At 37.3% G+C, this 7,720-nt stretch overlaps 1 pseudogene; it reads left to right on the top strand.

Moving 5' to 3' along the window:
* Nucleotides 1-4,379: 4,379 nt before the first annotated feature.
* On the top strand, nt 4,380-5,232 carry LOC101569197 (annotated as a pseudogene).
* Nucleotides 5,233-7,720: the final 2,488 nt, after the last annotated feature.

Raw genomic sequence — 7,720 nt, 5'->3', positions numbered from 1 at the left:
AATATTTTATCTTTGTCCAAACCCAGTAAGCTTGGACTTTCATTCCTTCTCTAAAGTACACTACAGAGCTCAGGTTGAGAAACACACTAGATAAAAACTTCTCAATTAACATCTGAGAAGATTATAGTTCATTATATTTATATAGCATTTTTCAAATTTATACAGTGATTTTCTATAAATGATTTCACTTAACCCTCAAAATATGCAGCAAAGGAAACTAAAGATGAAACACATTGAAGGATAGAAATTTTATATCCTCCTTTCTTACCCAAGAGGTTATACATTTGGTAAAATAATATAAATAGAGAAAAAGAATAAAAAGTTTCCACTCAATGTTCTTCTGTGTTCAAAAGAATTTACAGTAACCCTCGTAACTTCTAGCTCAAAAGCAAAAGAATAAGGTCTGCTTAGGGCAGAAACAATGAGTCTCTGAACTGTCACTCTAGCATGTCACTGTGATCTAAGCAGGATTCAGCTTCTGACCTGTGAAAAAGAGGTCTCGAAGTTTTTGATGAAAGTTATCTTCAGTGGCATCCAATTTAGAAGCTGCTGAAATAAATCCAAACAGACAATTGGAAAAAAATATATAAGGGCACACACCAGTAAAATGGTAAACAAATGCTGTGATAGAGGGTTTTCTAAACTGGTTAGTCATGAAGATCAAGGCTAAGAGCTCATTTCAGATATCTGAACAAAATATTAAGGATCAACTTTGTATGCCTTCCATTTCCGTCCAGTTATTTAAGTACATATACATGCACACATACACAAATATTTTCAAAAATGATCAAGTAATTTAGTAGTAAAATCCATTATGCAATAGTTTATTCCTGCAGAGAAAGGTAGAAATGTTCATATAACAACAAAACTGCACAAACTAGAAAGTTTATGATTGAATTTGATGCCACTTTCTGCCCCTGTAGTAGTGGCTAGATTACAGTGATCTTGCAAGCACAGTTCATGAGCCAGAAAATAGAATTCTAGAGCAGGAATCTTACAGGTCAATCATATTATGAACTAGAAAGATCCTAACTTATTGCTTAATGTAAAAACCATTTTTCCCTTAGAAGATATATAATGAATAATTTTATGATTACTGGTTTTTGATAATAACCAAAGAAAGAGATGATTTGGTGGTGAACATGCAGAAGTATAATAACGAAGAGTTAATAGGAAAGGAAAAGATATGGGGCTGAAAAATTACTAGTGATCTTCTAATATAGACCCAGGGGTAACTACAAAAGAAGACACAGAAAATGAACAGGGTACAAAGCAATAGCAATTTATGGCAAAGGAGAATAGAAAACTGACAACAGAGGCCAAAGAGTGCTAAAATGACACGTTCATAAGTTATTGAATGTGTAGAGGAAAACTGAAAAATGGGATGGGGCCAGCAGGTAGGAATAGATGCAAAAAGAAAAACAGAAGAGTAAATAAATTAGAGGATTGAGAAAAAAATATTGGATATATTTCAAAGGATTGGCTATTAAATACAAAACAAGATTGTTTTTGAAAAACGCACAGCAACAATGTTCTATTTTTACCTCTTTTTCCACAGTATTATAGGAGAATGTAAACAGATTTAGTGAAATTACTAATGACAATATCTAAGTTTTATTGAGTTTTTATCAAGTGGCAGGGAATTTAATTTCTATATGTTATTGCATAATATATTCACAACACTCCATGGCTGACTTCCTTTTCCTTATTTTACAAATAAAGAAATTGAGGCACAGTGAGGACAAATAAATTCTACAAGGCGCTTTTTGAAAACAGGAGTCATGACTCTAGAGACCTCATATTTAACTGCTGACTTATACTTTACTTTGAATATTGCTTAGCTTTTCAATGCAGAATTGTTATATTTTAAATTTGTCAAAAATGGCAGGATGAATATGCATTTATTTTTTGTCTGACAATGACAGATATAAAATGAGAATAAGGAAATAAAATGTCATTTATCCTGATTAATCATTCCACATATATCAGAATACCACATTGTGTCCCTCAAATATACAAAGATATTATATTTCAATTCAAAATAACATCTTTATGAGAGAGAGATACAGAGAGAGAGAGAGAGAGAGAGAGAGAGAGAGAGAGAGAGAGAGAGAGGAAAAGTGCTTTAGAATATCAAATACCTCAGAGTTGTTGGCATGTTTGAACAGAAAATGTGAAGGAGCAGCTTAATAATAGAAGGATTCAGTGTGTTTGTTTGAGAAGCAGTTAATTCCTCAGTGCTATCTTACCCTGATATAATTTTGAAGTTTTCTTCTCAGGCTTGGTTAAAGAGGACTATACATTCTACTCCACTGTTACTTAGAAGAGAGATTTGTGATTTACTATCAACAGCAGTGAGCCTGGCCCTGACCATCGGAGTCTCCATTTATCTTGGAATCGGAGCCAAGGATTGTAGAATACATGTCTACATGGTCTACACATACCCCATACCCTGTGCCTTCCACTTCTTCTCTAGAACTTCCTTTCAGACTTCATCACACATTTTGCTGTCCTTTAGTCATTCTACTTCAGTTGCATCAAATTTCTGGTTCTTCCTCAAACATATCTTCCTTGTGTCATGTACTCTGTCTCTTTTTTCCTGCCTGGATAGCTTGCCTTCTCCTAGTTATCTATAAGGTTAATTCTCTCATTTACATAAAATATTTAATAAAATCTCACCTTTTTAGGTGACCTTCCATACTAATATATCTAAAATTAAAACTGGATGCTAGGTTGGTCATAGAGTGTTATGTTTGTCATGGGCAATAATCTGGATTCAACCTTCAGTACTATCAAAAATAAAATTGCAACTTTTCCCAATCCTTCCCTATGTTTTTGAATTACTTTATTTTTATGCTTAGCATACCATTTAACCACTTTTTGACTTAATTTCTTTACATGTAAAAAGGAAGATAAAAAGATCTACCTTGTTTCAGGTGAAGTGACACATACCTGTAATCTTAGTACTGGGGAGGCTGAGGAAGGAGGATTGTCAGGATTTTCAGGCCAGCTTGAGCTGCATGAATTCAAGCCCAGTCTGAATTGCAGAGTGAGACCCTATCTCAAAAGCAAAGCTAAATATACTTTGTTTATCTAGTATATATTTTTTGCCTCATATTGTATGTGTTTTACTTCACTTATACTTTTGTTTATCTACATAACAGAATGTCAAATCTACAGGGACAGATTTTTGCATCTGCTTTCTTCACTACTGTATCCTAGGGCACTTATAGTAGTGCCAGAAACATAGAGATTGCTTCATAATTTATATGCATGTAAAAGGATTAGAAGGGGCTAGCAAGATAGCTCAGTGGTCTAAAGCTCCTGTTTAGGCAAGTTTAGGCAGGTGCAGAGAACCACGATTTGATCCCTGGCCCACATGCTGACTAGCTCCTCCCTCAGAGTGGGCTGAGCCACCCCCCAAAAAACCCAAACAAGGCCTGGGGAGATGGTTCAGTAGAATAAGTGCTTCCCTGGTGAGGACAAGGACCTGAGTTCAATCCCCAGTTCTGCCAAAAAAAGCCCCCCAAAAACCCAAACAAACAAACAAACATACAACAAAAACCCCAAACAAACAAACAAACAAACAAACAAAAAGACGTAAAAGGATTAGAAGATAATAGTGAATATATCTTTTGGAAAATAGGGGGAAATTTGAATGAATAAAATTAGGAGATTCAGGTCAAACCTCGAAGGCCTATTATCCAAACAACAGAGTACCAAAAAGTGAAAATAGGAAATTGTGGAAGAATACAGATCAGTTAAGATCACATCAAAATGTCTGAAGGCAATAAATTCTCACTTAAAATACTTCACTTAATACCAAGTTTAATGGTTGAAATTAGATTCACATCAAAGAATATTATTAGGATATTTCAGGACATCAGAGACAAAGAGAGATTTATGTATTCAATTTATTTATTTACATTTTTTGTCATAATTTAGGTCTACACAATGAACACAGTCATCATAGGGAATTAATATGTGCACATGACATAGCTTGATTTGTTTTTCCTCCCTCCCATTTTCCCCCTCCCTGCAGTCCCTCTTCCCTCCTTATTTACAAAGTCTTATCTCCATTTTATCCTTTTTTCTCGTTTTTTTCTTTCCCTTTATGTGAAGAGAAATAATCAAATTACTTAGAAAGGATTAGTAATCATAATTTTCCACAGACTTTACACCAGCAATACTGGAAGCTAAAATCTATGCCTTCAAACATCCAGAAAAAGTAAATATAAGCCTGAAATTCTATGTTGTTATCAGGTTGTTATTAAATGTACGTGAGAGTTGATGTCCCAATATCAGCACTGCTACCAGAGTGCCTGAGGATCATCTGTTCTATGGCACAGATGAGCAAATACCAATTAGACAGGAGAAGAATGGCATTAAAGCAGATTTCTTGCAATAAGTACTTTAGGGGATTGCAGAAAGTTTTTGAACATGAGAATGTGGAACTAAGATGTAAAATGAAATTTGCTGTCTACTTACCACTAAAGGCAGAAACTGGAAAGTGCCCTGCCTTATATTGGATCTCTGGTTTAACTTGCACAGAACTAAATTTTATATGAAAATCTGATTATTGTCAAGTTTCCTTGGAACATGGCCTTGTTGTCATCACTCCAGACACCAGCTGTCGTGGTTGCAATATTAAAGGAGAGGATGATAGCTAGGACTTTGGCACTGGAGTGGGATTTTATGTGAATGCTACTGAAGATCCTTAGAAAACTAATTACAGAATGTACACTTATGTAACAGAGGAGCTTCCTCAAATCATAAATGCCAATTTTTTAGCGGACCCCCCAAAGAACATCTATTTTGGGCCACTCTATGGGAGGCTATGGAGCTCTGATTTGTGCTTTGAAAAACCCTGAAAACTATACATCTGTGTCAGCATTTGCTCCAATTTGCAACCCAGTTCTCTGTCGTTGGGGCAAAAAAGCCTTTACTGGATATTTGGGAACAGATCAAAGCAAATGGAAGACTTATGGGGCAATTCATTTTGCGAAGTCTTATCTGGGTTCTCAGATGGACATACTAATTGATCCAGGAAAACACGCCCAGTTACTTGCAGATGGGCAGCTCTCCCAGATAACTTCATCACTGTTTGTACAGAAAAGAAAATATCTGGGTTTTTTTTAGATACAACAGGGTTATGATCATAGTTACTACTTCATCGCCACCTTGATTGTTGATCACATCAGACATCACACACAATATATGAATGCATTATAAACTTCAGATGAAGGAATCTTTTCAAGACTGTAAAAGTTAAAAGAATTGCTGAGAAAAAGCATTGCAAAATACAGGATTTCATAATGCTAAAAGCTTCCTTCTACAGTTGAATCACCTTGTGAGTGAATACATAAAACCTGCTTTTGATTTTAAAAGCTATTTTAGCAGTGTTCACATGGGAAACTTAATAATTCTTTGCTGTCATTTGGAAGTTTTTGTATATTAATCTCAGGATACTGAGTATGAGTGTACTCCTCTTCATATCATAGAATACTAACTCTGGAACAGAGTACTTAAAGGTCATTCAGCCCACATTCCTTCTTTTTCAGACTCCAGCATCTGAAGTCATGGACTGTCAACTTGACGTCTAGGAGGCAGTTTCTTAGTGGCTGCCAGCTGTAGAGTAAGGAAGTGGGCTAAGGAAAGTGCAGAGAATCCTGACATCATATCTGTGAGACAGCTATGACTAGAAAACAAGTTTATAAACTGCAGTCCAGTGATTTGTTTCTTATTTTTTGAGCCACTAAGTCTATGCGCATTGGTTTTTGTGATAAGTCTCTCATGAATTAACTACAGTAATGCTCTGAGTTGAGAACCAGTTACATTCCCAGAGAACATTCATAAATCAGACCTGTTATGAGTACAACAAAGTGAATCTTATACACCTTTGACACAAATATACCACGTAAAGCATAAAAAAACTAAAAGGAAAAACACTGTAAATTATTTTTACTTTCATGGTTACATTAAAATGGTAAGGTAGACATGTGAGCTAAATTGTGAGAATGTTCCTCCTGGGAGGTTGGTACATCTGTGAAAATGTACAGATCAGATGTTCATAAGTCAGGAACTTAATACAATAAGTTTCAGTCTAAAATGCCTAAAGGAAGCGTACACATTTCATTTGTTATTGCAAATATTTGTCTTAATCATATGCAGAAATTTAACTTGGTGAGTTCACCAAGAAAAGTCTTTTTTTTTTTTTTTTTTGATAAATATTGAAGTATGGGAGAGCCTCAGGCTACCCTGCACCGGCGGGACCAACTCCGGGTCCCAGCCCAGGAGCAGCGTGGGTGAGACTGTCTTCCACCCACGTGGGACACCCCCCACCACTCCGCAGCACCTCCCCCACCCTGCCTGCTGAGTAGGAATTTCTGCTACATTCCTGGAACCTTCAGACCCAGTCCTAGCCCAGGTCCAGTGAGTGTGTGGGAGAGCTTCTGGCTACCCTGCATGGGTGGGACCAACTCCGGTTCCCAGCCCAGGCTAAGCATGGGTGAAATCCTCTTCCACCCCCTTGGGATGCCCCTCACCACTACGCAGCACCCCCCCTACCTCGTCCACCGAGTAGGAATTTCGCCACATTCCGGGACACCCAGACCCAGTGCTAGCCCAGACCCAATGGATGTGTGGGTGAACTGCCTCTCCCCCCTACTTCACCTTGTCCCCATCAGGCTCAGCTCAGGCCTCCCATACAGGCCTGGGGTGTAAAACTGCAGCTGCAATGCCTATAGAGAGGATAAAGGATAGGACCACCAAGCTAGTCCAGGAGCAGAACATCTTGCCACAGAGGCAAAACAGGTGCACCCTCAAGGGCATCAGCAGGAAGGAGCTGAGCACAGCAGCCAGACCCAAGTGAGGCAAGCTGGATAAATCCAGACTTTGTAGACCTGCACCTGAACTTTAGTACGAGCTAAGGTTATAACTACAACGAAGATCTACAACAAAGGTCAGAAGACAGTGCTACACAAAATAACAAGAAGGAACAAAATGCAACCTCAGAACCCAACCCCACCCGTAAAAAGTGCAGAGGAAAATAACACAGAACAAATTAAGAATCACAGAGCTGAAAGCAATGAATCAACAGCTTCTGAGATAAAGAATCAGCTGCAGAAAGGTATAGAGGAACTCAGATGGAAATAAAAAAAGAAATCCCTGAATTAATAACATCTGGAGTAAATAGTCAAATGCAGAAACATATGGAGGAAACCCAGTGCCCACCAAGAACAAGTGCTGAGGATACTAGCACGGCACAAATGCAAGAATTAACAGCATCGATAGTAAATAAGAAACAGCAGAAAGATATAGAGGAAATCAGAGCGCAACGCTTTTCTGAAATAAAAAAAGAATTTTCAGAACTCATAGCATCTGAAGTAAAGGAGCAACTACAGACACAGGGAGGAAACTCAAGCTGAAAAAAACACTGCAGTAAAAGAATTTATAACTGCTTCTAAATAAGAAATTGATAAAAAATAGATGAGATTAGAAAAGTGACGGATTCCTTGAATGAGGAATACAGGAAAGTAATAGATCACATGAAGCAGAGTCAAAGAGATATAGAGGAAATTAAAACCTCAATCACAAGCTTGCAAAACCGTTTAAGTGAAAATGAAGACAGAGTTTCAGATCTTGAAGATGCTGGTGCAGCTAGTGAAAAGGTAAGAAAGGATCTCTTAAAAACAACAAGGATGCAGGAAAGAATGATCCA

This window comes from Octodon degus, unplaced genomic scaffold, assembly GCF_000260255.1.
Source record: "Octodon degus isolate 3935 unplaced genomic scaffold, OctDeg1.0 scaffold00041, whole genome shotgun sequence".
Taxonomy (NCBI): Eukaryota; Metazoa; Chordata; class Mammalia; order Rodentia; family Octodontidae; genus Octodon; species Octodon degus.
This window is presented reverse-complemented; position numbering and strand designations above follow the sequence as displayed.